A 17,591-nucleotide genomic window follows, 5' to 3' on the forward strand; every position below is an offset into this window, starting at 1 on the left:
TTTTCCACTACATCTTCTATTTGTCTTTTCCTTCTCTGACGCTCTCACGATACTTTGATGAAATAACGAGGCTAAATGTCTGTATGTTGTGTTCAGTATATTGCACATATCTTCAACGGTCAGTGTAAATAACGTAAGATTGCGGGGATGAGAGCACGCCGGCGCAACCGAAACCGTGAAATTGTCAATTTTCCAAATAGTTTGCCATGTTATCGAGGTTAGGAATATTAAATATATATTTGTAGAGCTCACACGTAAAGCCATCGTTGCAGAGCGATTTCTTCTTTAGCCTTGAAAGTAAGATTTCCCGTGAGAGTGTATTACTGTAACTTCCTGTCACCTAAACAGTATTTCGCAGTTTCTTAATTGAACAAGCTTATCCCCATGTTATGTAGGTCATTTCCCCCCACACTCATCATGACCTGAGTTCAATTAGTCTAGAACATTCTCAAGGTCACTACCCTCAATGACCTCACAACCTTGAATTCAATTAGTCATGTTTGGAATGTTCTGGAAAGTTGATTAGTTGTGTAAGGAAGATAATTTTAGAACAGTAATTAGCATGTCAATAAAAGTTCTAGATTGTTCTTATATGCCTTTATAAAAGGGACGTGCTCAGCTTCCAGTCAGACTTTTGGGATCGTGTCTCTTGTGTGTTACTAAACTCCAGCAGTAGTCATTCTCTAGACTTTTCAAGACCTTCACTGCCAACGCTGGATTTATACTGTGGACTTTGTGCAGCTTCAAGCCTGCAAGGACTGTTCATTCATCCAACTGACTGTTACAACTCTGAGACTGGAGCTTTGCCGTCCCAGCTGAGATAAGTAGTCTGTACACTTTTAAAGCTTGTACTCTATCCTGACTTAGCAATTAGTTTTATTTTCGTAATAAATTTTGTTTAAACGTTAACTGCTGAGTTCACCCTTTTGTTCGTTTTCTCTGCACGTAACAAATTGGGGGCTTGTCCGGGATACGAACATTTTGAGCCGTTTGACAACATTTTGCCAGCCTTTTTAAAACTACTGTACACTGTGAACTCAGCGAAATTTAATCATGGCGGAATTCAAGCCAGACGAATTTATGGAGGACCTTGATCAGGACACATTTAATTCCCTCAGAAAAGACAACCTCATAGCACTGGCAAATTTCCTTAAAGTAGATGTCAAAAGATCTATGCGCAAGCGAGAGATACAGTTCAAGATTGCAAAACATTTAGTTGATTCAGGCCATTTGAGGAGTCTGCCCTAAAAGATTATGAACCTGAGTCTTCCTTTGAACTCAGAAAATTAGAGTTAGAAATACAGGCAGATTTGGCACGTGAAAAGTTAGCAATGGAAGAAAGACAGAAAGAAAAAGAATTACAAATGAAAGAAAAAGAATTGCAAATGAAAGAAAAAGAAAGGCAGGAAAGATTAGAAATGGAAGAAAGACAGAGAGAAAAAGAATTGCGATTAGAAGAACAGCGATTGCAGGTAGAAATAAAACGTTTAGAGCTTGGACAGTCAGGAAAATTCTTCCCTTCAGACAAGTTTGACATCACTAAGCATTTCAGGTTAGTTCCCCCTTTCCAAGAAAAGGATGTTGATAAATATTTCCTTCATTTTGAGAAAATTGCTCAGAGTCTGAACTGGCCTAAGGAGTCCTGGTCTATGCTTTTGCAGAGTGCTTTGGTGGTAAAGCCAGAGAAATTTACATTCAGTTGTCAGTAGAGCAGGCTTCAGATTATGATTCTGTGAAGGAATTAATTCTCAAGGGTTATGAGTTGGTGCCTGAAGCTTACCGTCAGAAATTTAGGGATTGTGAGAAGGTGAAAGATCAAACTTACGTTGAATTTGCTCGAACAAAAGAACAACTGTTTGATCGTTGGTGTTCTTCTGAAAAGGTCAGTCAGAATTATGACAAATTACGACAGCTCGTTTTGATTGAGGAATTCAAAGGTGCATCCGGAGTGACATCAAGACGTTTATCAATGAACAAAAGGCAGATACATTGGAGGTTGCTGCACGTTTGGCCGATGATTTTCATTGACCCACAAATCTTCATTTCTCAGCAAACCATCCCAGTCCTTTTCATACAGAAACAAGCAGGTAAATTTAACTCCTCCTTTTCATCCAAGAATTTCTCAAAGGAGAGTAGAAAATCAAATGACAACAGTTCACAGAGTTCAAATAACACTCCCACATCATCAGATCCCAAGTCTCAATCTCCTTCTGACAAACAGTTCGGTACACTTTCTTGTAATTATTGCAAGAAAGACGGCCATTTAATGTCAGAGTGTTTCAAATTGAAAAGAAAACGTGAAGGTCAAAGTGGTCAAAGTGGATCTAAGCCCACCGGCTTTATTTCTTCATCAACTCAATTAGAGTCTAATAATGTGTGCAACACATTTTCTGAGGTTAAACCCCTCTTATCCCCAATTAATGAGGTCAAGGTCAATTCTTCTCAAGATAGCATTATGGGTATTTTCGAACCATTTATTCATGATGGTTTTATATCACTTTCTAGTGATTTCTCTTCCGCTACCCCTGTCAAAATTTTAAGAGATACCGGGGCTTCCCAGTCTCTTTTGTTGGCAGATACCCTGCCGTTTTCTGAAAAGTCATTTTCAGGTTCTAAAGTTCTTATTAAGGGGGTAGATTGCAATGACTTTATTCCTGTTCCTCTCCATAATGTCTATTTGTCTTCGGACTTTGTTTCTGGACCTGTGACTTTAGGTATTAGGCCTTTTTTGCCTTTTGAAGGGATTCACCTTCTTCTTGGAAACGACCTTGCTGGGGACAAGGTCATTACTAATCCACTTGTGACTGATAATCCTAGTTTAGATCAGGATCCAGAGCCAATTGAACAAGAGATACCCGATTTATTTCTTCGTGTGCAATTACTCGAGCCATGTCAAAGAAAACTTCCGAGAATCAAAATACTCTCAAAAATAATGTCACAGATGTTGACTTAAATGACACCTTTCTCAGTCAGGTGTTTGACACGGATCATTCCGTTATCCCTCGTGAATTTGAAACTTGCAGTAAAACTTCTGCTGACCAAAGTCAGACATTTTCTAGATCAAATCTCATTGCAGAACAACACAAAGACCCAGATATTTTGTCTTTGTTTGACAGAGTAGATGATGAAGGTAAAACTTCAGATAGCTCTGTTTCCTATTATACAAAATCTGGTATTCTCATGCGTAAATGGAGACCTCCAGACGTTTTGGTTGATGACGATTGGGCTATAAAACATCAAATTGTGGTTCCAAAGCCCTACCGTGCTGAAATATTGCGCCTGGCCCATGAAACCCCCTGGGCTGGTCACTTAGGAGTCAGGAAAACTTATCATAAAATTCTCAGTCACTTTTATTGGCCTAATCTCAGGCAGGATGTAGCACATTTCTGTAAAACTTGTCACACATGTCAAATGGTAGGAAAGCCAAATCAGACCATTCCAAAGGCCCCTTTACAGCCAATTCCTGCATTTCAAGAACCATTTAGTAGGATACTAATAGACTGTGTTGGGCCCCTACCAAAAACAAGATCAGGAAATGAGTACATGCTGACAATAATGTGTACATCAACTCGGTTCCCAGAAGCCATACCACTGAGAATATAAAGACAAAGACTATAGTGAAAGCTTTAGTCAAATTTTTCACTTTTTCACTTAATTTGGCCTCCCTAAATGTGTCCAGTCCGATCAAGGCTCCAACTTTATGTCTGGAATTTTTCAACAAGTAATGGATCAGCTAGGCATTAAACAGTATAGGTCATCCGCCTATCATCCAGAAAGTCAGGGTGCTCTTGAGCGATTTCATCAAACTTTGAAAAACATGATTAGGACCTACTGTTTTGACACAGAGAAGCAGTGGGATGAAGGAATTCATTTTTGCTCTTTGCTGTTAGAGAGTCAATTCAGGAGTCTCTTGGTTTTAGCCCATTTGAGCTTGTATTTGGACATACAGTCCGTGGCCCACTTAAGCTCATTAAAGAGAAATTCCTATCAGACGATGATGATTGTCTGAATATTTTGCAATATGTGTCAGATTTCGTACAAAACTCTCTAAAGCATGTGAATTAGCCAGAGAAAATCTTGAGTCATCTCAGCAGTCAATGAAAACCAAATATGATAAAAACACCTCAAAACGGAAGTTTGAACCAGGTCAAAAAGTACTTGTTCTACTTCCAATTCCTGGCAAACCACTCCATGCTCGTTACTTTGGGCCATACCTAATTGATAAGAAATTAAGTGATTTAAATTACATCATAATAACACCTGACAGGCGAAAACAAAAACAGCTATGTCACATAAATATGCTTAAGCCATATTTGGATAGGGATAATCCTACTATAACTCAGCCTGTCAGTACCGTCAGTTCTGGCCATTATGAAGATAGTGATACTGAAACTGACTTGAGTGAAAATACTCTAACTCAAAGCTGGGCTCGGTCAAGCTTCAGAACTCAGAAATCCTGGAGAAGCTGGAGTCTACAAAGTTGGCACACCTCCAGCCAGAACAACAACAACAGGTGAAAGAACTGCTCCATGAATATAAACACCTGTTTCAAGATGTTCCAACGAGGACGAACGTCATCTATCACGACGTTGATGTTGGGGACAGTAAGCCTGTAAAACAACATCCATACAGACTGAATCCAACAAAAGCGAAATATCTCCAGGAGAAGTCAAATACCTGCTGGACAATGACTTTATTGAACCCAGTAAAAGTAACTGGAGCTCGCCGTGTATACTTGTTCCCAAATCAGATCACAGTTATCGTATGTGCACGGACTTTAGGAAGGTCAACACTTTAACAAAGACAGACACTTTCCCAATCCCGAGGATTGATGACTGCATCGACCGAGTGGGAAAAGCCAAGTATGTGACGAAATTTGACCTACTGAAGGGATTTTGGCAAGTCCCTCTGACGGCTCGTGCTCGTGAAATATCCGCCTTTGTTACACCAGACGGATTGTTCCAGTACAAGGTGATGCCATTCGGAATGAAGAACTCTCCGGCAACGTTTCAACGGATGATCAACGACGTCATATCCGGGCTAGACGGGTGTGCAGCCTACGTTGACGACGTCATCCTGTATAGTGACACCTGGGAGGAACACATCAAGCTCATGCGGAAGTTCTTTGAGAGACTGAGCAAAGCAATGTTGACTGTCAACCTTGCCAAATCTGAGTTTGGTTGGGCAAGGGTAACTTACCTCGGACATACTGTAGGACAGGGTGAGGTAAAACCTGTTGATGCCAAAATCAGTGCCATTTCAAGTTTTCCCATACCAAACTGCAAACGACAACTGATGCGCTTTCTCGGTATGGCTGGTTACTACAGAAAATTCTGTCCAAATTTCTCCACAATTACTGAGCCTTTGACTAACTTACTTAAAAAGAAAGTAAAGTTTGTTTGGTCAGAGCAATGCCAACAGGCATTTGATACACTTAAAGCCATACTGCAAAGTGCCCCAGTGTGTCTGCACCAGATTTCACTTTGCCATTCAAATTAGCTGTAGATGCTAGTGATACGGCTGCTGGTGCTGTTTTATTGCAAGAGGATAGTCATGGTATAGATCATCCTGTTTGCTATTTTTCACGCAAATTTAACAAATCCCAGAGAAACTACTCTACAATCGAAAAAGAGTGTTTATCTTTGATATTAGCTTTACAGCATTTTGAAGTTTATGTTACTTCTTCAAATCAGCCAATAGTGGTTATATTGATCACAACCCTCTTGTTTTTCTGCAGAAATTTAAAGGCAAAAATCAGAGATTGCTAAGATGGAGTTTAATGTTACAGGAGTTTAATCTTGACATTAGACATATCAAAGGCAGAGACAATTTAATTGCAGACTGTCTCTCTCGTATTTAGAGTTTATTGTTGTTCACTTTCAAGAAATTTTATTGTTGTTCACTTTCAAGAAATTTTCCTTTAGAGTAAACAAAATTTGAGTACTTAAATCCTTTTCAAGATTACATTTGTAAAAGAAAGATTTTTCTTTGAAAAATTTTCTTTTTTTTGAAGAGGGGGTGTGTTATGTAGGTCATTTCCCCCCACACTCATCATGACCTGAGTTCAATTAGTCTAGAACATTCTCAAGGTCACTACCCTCAATGACCTCACAACCTTGAATTCAATTAGTCATGTTTGGAATGTTCTGGAAAGTTGATTAGTTGTGTAAGGGAGATAATTTTAGAACAGTAATTAGCATGTCAATAAAAGTTCTAGATTGTTCTTATATGCCTTTATAAAAGGGACGTGCTCAGCTTCCAGTCAGACTTTTGGGATCGTGTCTCTTGTGTGTTACTAAACTCCAGCAGTAGTCATTCTCTAGACTTTTCAAGACCTTCACTGCCAACGCTGGATTTATACTGTGGACTTTGTGCAGCTTCAAGCCTGCAAGGACTGTTCATTCATCCAACTGACTGTTACAACTCTGAGACTGGAGCTTTGCCGTCCCAGCTGAGATAAGTAGTCTGTACACTTTTAAAGCTTGTACTCTATCCCTGACTTAGCAATTAGTTTTATTTTCGTAATAAATTTGTTTAAACGTTAACTGCTGAGTTCACCCTTTTGTTCGTTTTCTCTGCACGTAACACCCAGCACAAACGAATTTCGCTGTGTAAACTTCTGCGACAATCTTGCATGGTTGACAAGAGTTGCTCCACACAGTATGGAAATTTTTAACCAATGTTATTGACTTTAAAACCTAAAAAATGTTGACACTGGCTTGCAGGCGACGGTCGACTCCAAACATGAACATAATATGAAAGATGACAATAGCATCAAGCCTGCCTCGTCTCCATAAAAACTGTCATTAATTTATCTTATCACTTACATTTGCCTCCCAGTCTGTCTGTATCGCTGTGTGTCTGCTTGCCCGTTGCCTGAACAAAAGCCTTATTCAAACTGCGACCATAAAACAAAAGAAACCTAAAAATACAAAAAAAAAACAAAAACAAAAAAAACAAAAACAAAAAACAAAAAAAAACTGGAAAAATGTTAACAAAAAGAAGAAAGATGAATACCTTGCAAAACATCGGAACTGGTGGAAACTACGACGACTTTTCATCTCTCCCCTGGGTCATTATCTCATCAGTTGATCTCTTCGTATATCGTAAAAGCAGATCCAATCGCTGTCAAACGAGAAGGCGCCAGTATTTCCAAAGAACCATTCACCACGAACATTGAATTCAGGAAATTTTCACCGAAGCAGTCGGCTACCGCGCTTCCATATGACTATTTACCCAAACTAAATGATGTAACTATACGAAAATTCAATATTTATTATAATCCTAATTCAAGGGTAGCGACAAAAGATTAATTGACGAGCATATGTGCCTGTTTAATATACATTACATGTAATTAACTACACGAAATGTATCAGATGGTACGGAATATCCACACGGCTGTTAGCTTCTGGCAGTGTCTGGGGGAGATTCAATCCATGATGGGACCCATTAAAACTCTTAGGACTGTTGATTATATGAGATCTCTTAAAGGAACACGATTTAACAGTTACGGTAAAAGGAGGTCATATTTGACACTTGCTAAGTTTTGCACAGAATATGAACTTGTTATCATACAGGCAATGCGTGTGCGTTTATGATTGACACTATGTCTTCTCAATGTGTGTTTTTCTCTTTACGGTAATAGTTTCTAATGTCATTAAAATTGTTGACTGTTTATTATGTAATCTGTAAACAAATCCATCATCATTAGTGCAATGATGTAGGCACACTGCTTTTAAGAATTCTTTGTTAGGATAGAACGCGCCTCGGGGACGGATATTCGAAGTTTTTTCCAGTACTTTTCTGGTCTTCCGATTTTATAGGGGCATCTTGAAGCTCTTAGACAAAAGTAAAGTTTTAATTTCCGAAAGGACTTTACACATTAATGACGGCTTTTTCAATTCAAAATATCTGTAAATGGTTGATAATTTGTTCTCTTGTGCAAAAAATCACCATAGCTCCTTATTTTCATTCTTGATTTTTGTGAGAGAATGCTCTAAAGTTTCCTGGAGGAATGTTTAAGCAAACGTTTAAGTATTTGAGTTTCGAGACGCATATATACTACCTAAAATATGCTGGGTTCTTGTTCAGACGCAGTTGGCAAGTACTTGCATTTAAACGCAAGCGGTTGATGAAAGCGATCGTCGGAACTGTGCATGTGGCAGTGACTGCGTCTTTCTTGTTCACAAACAATGTACTGCATGTACTCATGTACTATGTATAATTGCACCATGTCAACATAGCTGCATCATTCAAATTTTACGATGTACATTAGGACAAATATGTTTTAACTTTCATCAATCGCCAACGTAACTTGGATACAGTGTTTACATTGGTCGTATGGGTCCCTAGCGACCTTTGAGCGCAGTTCCTACAACTGCCTATCTTTAACGTGTACTTTGACAATGTAAACGGAGACAAGTCAATGATGATATTGCTTGTATTGCCGAATGTGAAATAGTAGCTGATATTTCTATGAGGAATAGAGTAATCTGACTGTTTTATGGTGTTTTTGTTGTTTATGCTGTTATTATAGTAATAAAAATTCCTTTATGTTGATTCATTTCTACTGTTAACCTTCTAAATCAATTAATTAATTTGAAATTAACACGGAAATATGGCAAACACAGTGTAGAACAGGTGCAACAGTAGGAACACTTGCAGTTTATTTTGAACAGTCTATGCTGGACATAAACAAATAACAACACTATGCAAAATGTTCATTGTGTCGGGGATATCTCAGAGGGCAAATAAGCAAGTCGGAAAAAACTTAATCAAGATTCTAATATGTATGAATTACTTGCATAATGTTGTACTAATGAACTTTTCACGACTGTGCAATTTTTTTTATAAAGCCCAACAAAATTTTCGGGATACGCTTGGCACAAGTATCAGTAAGTTTACTCTGCCAAAAGAAACAGTATTACAAGGACTTATATTTGGGTACTCTGTTAATTATCTATTACGCTGTAACATCTAAGATCAGTGTAACACCTGTAAACTGTAAAAATAAAGTAATTCCCTGTAATTTGTTCATTTATTGCTCCTTAATCTGTTGCATATTAAATATTCTCTTGACTCCACATCCTGCATGGCGTCGTGTACTTACAAATAAGCTTATGCAGAAAGAGGGCGCCCCTGCACCAGTTTTTCCCAACTACACCTCATTACTACGACATCATCAGTTAACGAAATCTTTCATTACAGGTTAAGTGATTGGTTCATTTGAAATTAGTTTCCCACGGTATCCCTGGAAAACCTTCCCCGCTTGTAAGTTGGCTCGAGACGTAACCGCAAGACCGGTCGAGCTCTGATAAAGTTTGTGTGCGATGTGTGATAATGTCTATGTTAGTGTGAGTGGTTCATGAACTCTACAGCGTGTGGAAGGATCGCAGTCAGAATAACTATAAAAACATAACTCGGTTATTGAACTACTCCCTTTTAGAGTGAGGATTTGACCGAACGATTTATTGTGATGTCCTCACTAGGTGACTGGGCGCCGTATGTTGTGAGTTTAAATCTGATTGAAAATTTACAGAATTTAATATAGCTAATGCCCCTTCTAACTGTTAATAAATAACAATAACAGAACAGCCAGTCTAATAAATGTTTGGCCATATGACAGTGGATAACATTTTTGATCATGTAGAGGAGTGGGATTTCAAATGTCTTTGAGGGATTTAAAATAAAATAGGCTTTCAATCGCAATTCCTCCAGCCCCTACTCAGTCAGATATCCTAGTGAAAACCTTGTCATGATACCCATCCAGATTAAACAATACTAAATGGTTTGATACTTGTTATAGCGTCAGCTTTATCTCTTTATACGTATTTTATTGTCACTTTGTATTTGTTGGTTTCACCTTTTTCAACCGTCATGAGAAAACCGATAATAATCTAATAGGGTACATCAGAATTTGAAAAGTCTTTACTATTGCTGTATTTTTGTAATTTTACAAATACATGTATTGGTATTCAATGTTTTTTGAGGGGTCAGTCAAATTTTCTGAGTTAGAGAGGGGTGTTACTCAAATTCATCATGATTGGCATGGGATGATTACTCGAAATTTCTGAGTTACCGATGAAATTCTTCCGACCCCCAGGCCGTAAATAATGACGGCTCCCTAATACCAGCAAGAAAAATAGAGTTTGAGTACGACTAGAGGTGAAATAAATCCGCAGATTATTTTGCGTCAGTACATGTCAGGGTGCCGACAACGTTCTGTTCTTAAAGAAATACCGACCAACTATAACTGACATATATGATTATGAGATAGTGACACTGATAGACATTTGAGAACATTCAATTGCTCTGATATTGCTCTACATCCATATCATGTGCATCAAAGTTTGCAACCGTGATTCAATTGTAAAAGTTATCCAGCATTAAAACTGATTTACTTACCTTGAGCCCAGGTGAATATCTTGTGTTCAGTGAGAATGTTTCGTTCTATTTAAAGGAAAACAGTCGTCGAAACTGCGCCTGTGCGAGTTTCTTGTCTACAAACAATGTACTTCGTGCACGATATCTAGATGCACCTCATCATCATACTTGCAACATTTAAATTGTACGATGTAGATTATGACAGATATGTTTTAACTGTCGTCAATCACCATCGTACCTTGGATACAGTGTTTATATTGGTCGTGTGGGTCGGTCAAATACGACCTTTGAGCGCAGTTCCGACGACTGTCACCCTTTAAAGTTTATTATTTCTATTCTGTTTATATATTGAAATATAAATTTGCTTGTGTCCAATAAAAACTATGACGGCCCCTAACATTTGAACTTCAAGTTGAAGTCTCGAGATATAATGTCCCCGATTTATAAAAGCTGGCTGCACCACTATCCATAAAGCCCTTACACGGGCAATATATCATGCAAAGCGTACACAACTTCCGATGAATTTTCATGTAGTACATGTAATTTCAGAGATCAATAGTGGCAAATTTTCAATTTTTATTAGGCCTGATCCCCTGGCGCCCGATCGTACCCAAACATCGTGATTTGTCGATATTATGATTTTGTGCTATTCCCATCCATACCGTTGGGGACGCCCGATCCTGCAGAGTCCCATATTTTACACACTGCGGGATGTTTCCGCAAAGTCCCATATTACAGTTTGCGTGTCCCACACTTGGTCCTCAAAGAAGGGAGAAGCTATCATATACCAAAAGTTAGCTGTGGAAACGCAGCTGGCGGGGTTGACCTTTTGATGACCCGCATAGACGCACGCTACCCCGCCAACAGATAGCTGCGTTTCCACAGCTAACCAAAAGTATGCTATGAGCAGCAAAAGTATAATTTTGGTGCACGGTCCCTCCACAAAAGTGCCTGGTGAAAATCTCAATAACTGTGTGTCAGATTTCTACATGTTGATGATGACTTGTACAGAAATAGTACCAAGACCTCCTAGCCAATAATAAGTTTTTTTCATAAATATTGCTGCTTGATGAATACATTTGCACACGACCATTGCCTGGTAATTGCCTAATATAATGCAAATATGAAAATCTTTTAGATGTATGACGATTTTTTTCCCATGTTGAAATTCAACGCAGCCTGAGTATGGTTATGCGGGGTTCATGAACAATTTATAGAGGGGATTTGAAATGTTTTTGAGGTTTTGAAGATTGATTACAAAATTAAAATCTCAATCGCAATTGCTCCAGTTAGTCCATCCCCCAGTATTTGTGAATGCAGCCTTACGGTATGCGATATGAAACACACTGCCTTTGTGCAAAGCGCCTCCAACGGATGTTTCAAAGTTCAACTGAGATGGCCAGAGGCAGAGGCTGGTTGAGAGGTCAAAAGACCGTGTTTGCCATGAAACTAAGTCGTTTCGGCCCAAGTCGTTTCGGCCTTTCAATTTCCGGCCCGAGTCGTTTCAGCACTGCAACCCAAGACGTTTCGGCATCCCTAGCTGTTTCGATTTTTTTTTCAAACTAAGTAATTGACATTTGACTGACCCGTCATATTCGTAAGCGTAACCTCTGCGTTCTGACCAGTACGTTTATGTGCATTTTGTGTGACTTTTGCCGTACCGTTTCGGCACCACTTTCAAACTTTTGCCGTATCGGCGGCTATTGCTATCAATAAACTTGTGTCACAGATTTGAAAATGATATGAAGACTTTTTTTCTTACGATTTCTTACCATGTTCTCACATACAAAGATTAAGGCTGCGTCACAAAAAACGGTTAGGGGGGGGGGGGCTGGAGGAATTCAGGGGGGGATTCGAAAATTTTTTGGGTAGTGGAGGGGGGGACTTGAAAATTTTGGGTCCCTTTTGAGTTTTACATTTTCCAATTCCAAGTTTTTGTAGGTAATTCAATGAAAAATGAATACCATTTTTTATGTCATCAAAATGTTGTAATGTTAGTAATAATTTAACAAAATCTAGAACCATTTTGTCACATATGACTTTTATCTCGAAAAAATCTTAACGTGTTATGTGTCGTAAAAAACAAACTTGAGCCTCGTAACAGGGCAGAAGCTGCAACTGTTAAAAATTTCTGCAATATTTCTATGCAATATAGCAACTACAGTTTCTTGCTATCTCCCTACAGCATGCTCAAACACACAATATTTAGTTTGTCGACAAAGCCTGTATATATAAATATAAATATGTATTTGGTGATAATTTAATTGGAGTCCAGACTGACAGTCAGTTGTCAGTGATACAAATGCATGGTACACATACATAGGCTGTGATAGCAAGCTGAATACTGGACAATTCAACATGCTGTAAGAGTAGAACAAGAACGCAGTTGTAAAACTGAACAAAAATATTGCCAAAATTATCAAAGTTAATACAGCTACTGCCTACGGGTATCAGATATTACCCTGCTACTGCAGTGTCACTGTCACTGCATACCTGAACAGTGACAGAGACAGCTCTGACTCTGATGTACATGGTAGTTGAAAAAGAGTTTTGGTCAAATGACACTCATGACAGTGAAACTGACTTGTACACAAGATCAGGCCAGAGAGCAACACATGGAAGAAAACATAGAAATGTTTGAATTCTGGCATATGAGAATAATCAAATATTAAAGAAAAAAGATGGGGTTATACCATGCTTGATTTTCTAAATTTTCACACTGTTATTATAAATGATACAGAAGTAAAACTTTGAATAGTAAAGACTAAAAGAAAAAATATGTGACCAAATGGAATTATTTATTTTTTAACCAAATTTGCAATTATCACACCCAAATTTCAGAGATTAAAACATTTATTTGATGGAATATTTTAACCTTCCGGTATTGTCAATTTTGAGTAGCATCTAATTCATATAGGTCTTGTAGTTTTGAAACAATTTTTGGTAGGTCACTGTGCAATACGGCAATTAGCCAGAATTCACAATTTTCCTACTCTCTCATGATTGCATTTTGTGTGCTCTTCAACAGGAGCAATTGACCTGGCCAGAGTTGGATTAACTCAAGTTGGCTTTTTGACCAATAAATCTAAAAAATTAACTGCTGCATTTAAAGAACTTGCCTTGGGAATGTGACTATACAAAGTGCTAATACAGGTAGTGTTGAACACCTGTGAACAGAACGGCGCAATACATGTTTATTTTTTCTGCGCTCACATCCTTTACAAATATGCGGGCCTGTGATAGTTGGGGGGGACTTGAAAAAATTGACCATATAGAGGGGGGGGCATTTGAAAAATTTTTAGGGTACTTAGGGGGGGGATCTGAAAAAAATAAGATTGTAATCGAGATTCCTCCAGCCCCCCCCCCCCCAATCGTTATTTGTGAACGCAGCCTAAAGCAGGTACATGAATTAAACCATATGTTGATCCATACTGGTGTCAGACCACATGAATGTACAAAGTGTGGTCAAAAATTCACACAAAAGTGCAGTTTCAATAAGTCAGTTTACTACATCAGAACTGTTTCCGCTCAAAACACATTGCGGCCAAGAACGACATGTTTACCAATATGTTTCACGTCTGTCCAAATCCGATAGAAGAACAGTAAGACAACCAAAACTGTTCTCCATTCGACTTAATATTACGACCGAAAACCCAAAAAATACGTCTACTTCTATTAACATTTTACATGTGAGTCGACACGCCACAAAGTTCCGCACTCAAAATTCTTCAATCCCGCTCCGAATGAAATGAGGGCCGAAAAAACCAACTATAAACCACGATACAATGTCTGACATTCAAAAACTGTTCCAAGAATCCCAACTATGATGCCGAACACCAAATTGTTTTGTCCGTTTCTGATTATATCTTGCATACCTGCTAAAGTCCGACATCCGAAATTGTTCCTGCTCCGAACTAATTGGAGCCGAAAAAAACGAACATCTTTTTCTGATGCAAGTAATTGTGTTTTACACATCGGTCAACCATGGTCAAACTCAGTAAAGTTTGCGTTGTAAGCTTATTATGCACCTTCCTCATAGCACCTGAACGTAATCAGAGTGAATAAAGATTACGTTCACGTACCTCACCAAGGGTTTCAGTGTCGTTTTATTTTGGAAATGGTTGCGATGCGATGTCATACAATTTGACAGTCTATCGGGCGACAATATGCCGACCTCTCCTCGGACCCGATCGACAAACGTTGCCCGCGTAACACACGTCGACTTTTTCTACATTATGTTCGAATGACCTTGTTTTGGTTTGGAATCTCCGCCGACTGACATGAGTTCAGAGCAATTAAAAATCAGATATGAACTGAATGTGCTCACGTGTTTTACAACAGGTTCATTATAGTAGTAGACACCACAGAATGTTGGATATCCAGTAAACCGACTAGAAAATTTTAGCACTTACTCAACACAACAACTTTTCAACTTTGACATGCTAATGTGACCTCTGAATGGAGGAAGAATGACGTATACAGATTTTGGTTTGACAAAATTACAAACTTAGTTATCAAGCATTGAAATTGACTGCTGATGACTTGACATGTATTGACATTTATCAGACACTACTGGACGCATGAAATAATACAGTATGACATGAATTACTGCATACTTTTTGACTGTTATGAAGTTGTGTAAAACAATTGTACCTTTGACCTGTCTCATTTTAAAGTTACAAAACAACGAGCAAGGAGATGTTACGCAACATTTGCAGACCTCAGGATAATCACTAACCAAAACACAAGAACAAAGACAGACATTTTATATTCTGACAGCAGTTCAATTGAGCACACGACGCGGAGTGGTAGACAGACTACTGATAAGACTAGATGTGTATACAGTCTACTTCCAGAGTAACTATCTCTCACGAGGATTTATTGTATTATGTTTTTCAATATTCCCGTCAATAAACCCAATTCATACCAATATAATCGACACCCGTGTGAGGCGTGTAATAAGAATAATCAGATATCTGTTATATCATTATATGTAAGGTTTCATCAACTTTCGCAGAGTACTCTCTGAGTTAAATTACTAATTACAAAACTGTATAGATTATGTTAATGGGCTAATTATTAACTTGACACGCCCAATGCTTCTCAGTACAATTAAATATTTATCATATCAATATCTGTAGCAAGTTTCATCAAATGTCATGCTGTAATTTTGGAGTAATATCACTAATTACAAAGTTCATTAAATATGCAAATGAACCCTTAATTAAATCCACACAACTAAATGCTTTACACCACAATTAGATATCTGTCGGATCAGTATCTGCACCAGATTTCATCACATTTGGTTCAGTTATTTCGGAGTTATATGACTAATTACAAAACTTCATAAAATATGCAAATGAGCTATTTGTTAACTTGACACTACTAAATGCTTCTCAGTACAATTAGATATTTATCAGATCAATATCTGTACCAGATTTCACTGACTTGGGTGCCGTAATTTCAGAGTTATATACCTAATTACAAAGTTCATTAAATATGCAAATGAACCCTTGACACTACTAAGTGCTTTACACCACAGTTAGATATTAGTCAGATCAGTGCCTGCAGCAGAATTCATCAAATTTGGTGCAGTTATATCGGAGTTATATGACTAATTATAAGACCACAAAATATGCAAATGAGCAATTTATTAACTTGACACTGCCAAATGCTTCTAAGTATAATTAATATATATCAGATCAATATTGTTGCACGTATCATTGGTGCAGGAATTTCAGAGTTTTCTCATTTATAACAAAAGTTCATTAAATATGCAAATGATCAGATAATTGACATGACACTCACAGTATCATCATAATGTTCTGAGATTGTCATCTGTGAAAAGTTTCGTGAAATTTTGTGCGGTATTTCATGACATATGTCTACACTGTCATTACCGTCTCCATAGGAAACCATTGTGTGGAAAAAATGATATTGCATAACTTCATTAATATGCAAGCCACATTAACCAAAATCTAATCAGTTCTTGCAAGAAGCATATGGTACCTGTGTACCAAATCTGACTTGAATCTGTTCAGGCGTTTTTTTAATTATCGTAGACAGAAACACACACACACACACTCACACACACACACACACACACACACACACACACACACACACACACACCTACACACACACACACACACACACACACACACACACACACGGACAGACAGACATACATCGTTATGACATTAGCCCACGTGTGGCCACGTGGGCTAAAACCAGACCACGGTCCCTCTTTGAGCAGACATTCGCGGCATATGCATGTAGCACTGATCAGATGATGGGTCAAAGCCCATCTCAATTTTAAAGTATCTATAATTTACAGTCAAAATTCAACACGATTGGAACTTATTTGGCATAATTGGATGGTGAAGTAATGTCGATTTCATCTACAAATGTAATCTCAATTGCTTTTCTTTTTACGTTACACACTTGTTTTTATGAGTAACTTGCAATTTTGCAACATTCAGCTATACGGCACCAAACACTTTTGAGAAATTTGAAAAATATGAAAATCCAATTATCCCAAATAAGTTCCAATCGTGTTATTCGTGTCCATATGATCTTTTAAATATTAAAATTTTGTCAAAATTTTGCCAAATTCCATCATTGCTAGGGGGTCCTGACGTGCGCTTCAGAGCACCATCAGACTGACTGGGCGACGGTTCAGGTAGGAGGAGCTCTCCAAATTTCCATTTAATTTCGCCCAGTAAGTTTGAGAGTATTTTCGAGTATTTTACGTAATCTTATTTTAAGAATAATTGTCTCCGATCAAAATTGACCGTTCATGCAGTAATCCTCTCTAAATAATGAAAATATGACCGAAGAAAATTTGCATTTCCGATGACATTGAATTGCATTATCAGGAGAAAGTTGTCGGTGGTATGACCTGCTTTCTAAAATTAGCATTTCCGTCTCACGGCCTTTTCTTGAACAAGTGTAGTAATTTTCGCAACTGTTATGTCAAGGAATAGATTTTGTGAATATCGCTCCAGGAGGAGGTCATTGTACCGTACGATAGCGTATCAGATTGAAATGCAGAGAACTGAAACCGGATGCGCGTTAACTTTTCAGGCGATATCATTAATCAATGACAACTTTGTTTACAATATTCTCATTTAATATTACGGTCGTTTAATCCAGTTATTGGTAAGTGAAGGATTCAGTTGACAATCTTCAGTTTCTTACTTGAGATA

The sequence above is a fragment of the Ptychodera flava genome, chromosome 17, assembly GCF_041260155.1.
Source record: "Ptychodera flava strain L36383 chromosome 17, AS_Pfla_20210202, whole genome shotgun sequence".
Lineage (NCBI taxonomy): Eukaryota > Metazoa > Hemichordata > Enteropneusta > Ptychoderidae > Ptychodera > Ptychodera flava.